Source organism: Scleropages formosus, chromosome 22 (genome assembly GCF_900964775.1).
Source record: "Scleropages formosus chromosome 22, fSclFor1.1, whole genome shotgun sequence".
NCBI lineage: Eukaryota > Metazoa > Chordata > Actinopteri > Osteoglossiformes > Osteoglossidae > Scleropages > Scleropages formosus.
The window spans coordinates 11,313,500-11,317,022 of record NC_041827.1 but is presented as its reverse complement, the minus strand read 5'-3'; positions in this window follow the sequence as shown (position 1 = coordinate 11,317,022).

Genomic DNA, 3,523 nt, shown 5'->3' with positions numbered 1-3,523 from the left:
ATAACTGCTATTTTTCTGAGCACTTTGGCACAAAAACACGGAAGCGATTCTGCACTAATTAACTAATTAACATTAATTAATTTAATGGCATTAAAGTTTGTCCAGCTTGTGACAAATACATGACAGGTGATAAAACAGATGATGTCTCATTAGCAATACAAAAATTGTACATTTTTTATCATGTTGTCTTTTAATTAATGAAACACAAATGTTTAATGTGCATATTCAATCATGCCTTTGTTTCATGAAATTACTGCTCATTTTACCATATTGCGCTAACCAAAGGATGCTGTGGATTGTTTCTAATCATTTAAGGCCATATTGGAATCAGGCCGGTTTTTAATACATCCGGAAATCTGTTCAGACACACTTCATTAATGTCTGCCCTTGTTACTTAAGTTACAACATACCTTAGAGTTCCACAAAATTTAGTTTTTTCATTACCAAAGCTTGTAAATCTGATCTACTGTGCCGTAGCAGACTTTCAAATTATGAGAGAAATAATGTTCATTTGCCAAGTTCTACAGCTCATTGGTCAAGTGAACAATAAAAAGGACTGGCACATTCTGCATTTTTCCTCTTTCATAATATCGAGGTAATCTAAGTATTTGCCACTCTCATATACTTATAAAGAATTACTTCCACAGTTGTGAGATTTACTATTAAAACCAATAAATTACATCTGCGTACTATATTATTTGAATGTCTTGTATTCAGTTAAAAATTTATTCACTGGTGCATGCGATTATTCTATAAAGATAGTTATGATGCACACATTTTATTGACATCTCTGATTTTTAGCATGATGCTTAAATTCAATTAAATTGCATCTAACTTGACAAGGTCTTCATTTTTGTCATTTCCGTTGAATAACTGTTGGCCTAGACTTTCTTTGGATTGCAGTCTTTTCTCTGAGTTTTTCTTTTATCACAAGAATGAAAGAAGCTGGTTTGGAAACAATTGGGAGATGTAAAGATTTGGAAGATATAAAAAATATTGCAGTAGTAATTGAGATCCAGGGAGCAGACCAAAAACATATTCAAAGCATATGGTGGCCACACATATGGAACTGGAAAATGCTGTATTTAAATCTGTATATGATTGTCCATTCATTCTGTATAAATAGACAGGCTGCACTTTGAGTCTCATGTTATAAGTATGGCTTCAAGGCAGATTTCAGTGTCTCTAAATGGGGAGTAATTGTTGGTGTGCATATGGCAAGCACTTCAATGATAAATGCTGCTGTGATTGTAAATGTACCACTAGGAACTCGAAGATGGGGTCAGTTTGAGGACCGCTAAGGAAAGACATCCTTCATGAGGAGCTCAGGTGGATAGAAGTCCAAGGTAAAGGTGGATAAGCCTCTTCTGTGCTGTATCGCTAAACTGATATACACCCAACCCGGGTCCTTCTCCATTCTAGCCATTTCTCTTCTGATGAGACTATTGGAACACAAATTGCCCACAAATTGAATTCTTTCCACTCTTCTGCTGACAGCAACACCTGCAGATCCTCAGAGAGTGGTACTTTGCCTGCTGAAGCCTGCGGTCCACTTCATCCACATGGGAAAGGGCGAATAATGACACACACCTCCTCCAACTTGGTGAGGGTCTTGAAGACAAATCCATGGTAACTGGGAGAGACTGAAATGTAAAAAGTGGGAAGTCTGGACATATGTTAAGCAATCAGGAGACATTGACTTGATCAGCGGTGGTATGGATGCCAAGCATTCCTCATGAGCAGCTTCCTTTAGCATCTCCAGAACTGCTGTCATGTGTGTTTGGGATTGTGTTGCTCCCCCAAAAGTGCTGCAGTTTCTCTCTGGTACAGCACCATGCAACCACTGGCAGAACTGAGAGTGGATCACAATTTTTTTTCTAAAACACAGGGGAACTTGTGTAAAGCCAGTCTAAGGTGGCTGGAGATGCATAAACTGGGGCGAGAACATGGGACAGTTGGCTAATGCAATACAATCACAAAGGCACAAAAGCAAACCGATGCATTTATTATCCACAATAGGAAAAGCTGGGTGTGGTGAATTGTCTTGAACCCAAAAGATATAGAAAGCTGCAGAATTTCCAGCAACAGAGGTTTGTCAAAAAAGGGTGGAGTAAAATTAACAGACAAGGCATCTAATTCATTGTAATTTTATGATTTATATCCGTTTGAGCAGCATCTCAGTTTATATAACTCCAATTTATGTTCACCAATTACTTGTTGACCTGAAAGTTCTCGGTAATAGAATGCTTCGTCTAAATTTGAAATGCCATTCTCTTCTGTCTTGATGAGCATGACCTAAAAAGAAGAGAGAGAGAGAGAGAGAGAGAGAGAGAGAGAGAGAGAGAGAGAGAGAGAGAGAGAGAGAGAGAAAACAGGAAGCTCTAAAATGTCCCACACCCAGTGACTAAACGTAGAATTAAAGACAGCCATGAACTTAGAGCAAAAGTAAGGAAGGTGCCATTTGTTTTCTATTTTAAGCTGTTTTTATCTCGGAACTGATGCTCACAATGGCTAAACTAGTATGCATGACTTATTCCTCTTAAGTCGTGTGTTTCTGACTAGGATGACCTACATTCTTTCTAGACATTGCAATCATGTAAAAGGCTTCATGGAGACAGATATGTCAAATATACACTGTGGCAATGTTTGTTCCTAATGTCAAGTTAGCAAGTGAAAGTGCCTTTTGCTTCAACCACGGCATGCTTCAATTACCGTCATCCAAGTAAAAATATGAAAGATACCCAGTAAAAATAGTACATATACTCAGTGAGTGTCAGCCAGTGATTGCATTGGATTAGGATCAGTCAAACAGCGAACATGTTGACCTAGTTGAACTGATTGGTAGGTTAGAATGCCCAATCCACTACTAGCTACTTTGCCAACCATAATAAATACAGATATTTTTGTAATAGCATTTTGTTTTTGAGGCCAGACGGCACAGTGGGTTCTTTGTACTAAACCACGTATAGCAAATTCTGCAAAGGGTTTTTCTGTACTGTACAATCTTGGAATTGTATCTGTTTACTGTGTGTTATGGTTACAGTGTTTGATAGGATACTGTGTGGAACAGACTACTCTGTTCAATTCATATATTTCACATACAGTATGTTGTACATTTTTGTTTTGTATATCAGTAGACATTTTTGTATTTTGCCTCTTAGCGTTACTTATGAATTCTGGTTGGTGACATTCTTTTCAACGAGCACCGACAATAAAACTGATTAAACGTAAATAAATCAATTAACATATTACAGTAACGGCTTTAAATTTCTACATGCCGCACTAAATACCTAAAATGCAAAATTGATCATCAGCATGAGTTGGACTGGAAGAAATAAACATTTGTTTACTGTTTCATATCGAGGAAATAACAATATACATTCTACTTCCTGTCACAAAGACTTACTTTTATTACCTTGCAGCTTTTTTTCCTTTTTATATCGGTTATAGCAATCCCCGAAAAATAGTCTGCAATAAAACAAAATGCGCAACTTTTCCACAAGCGCCCTGTAATCTATCAAGG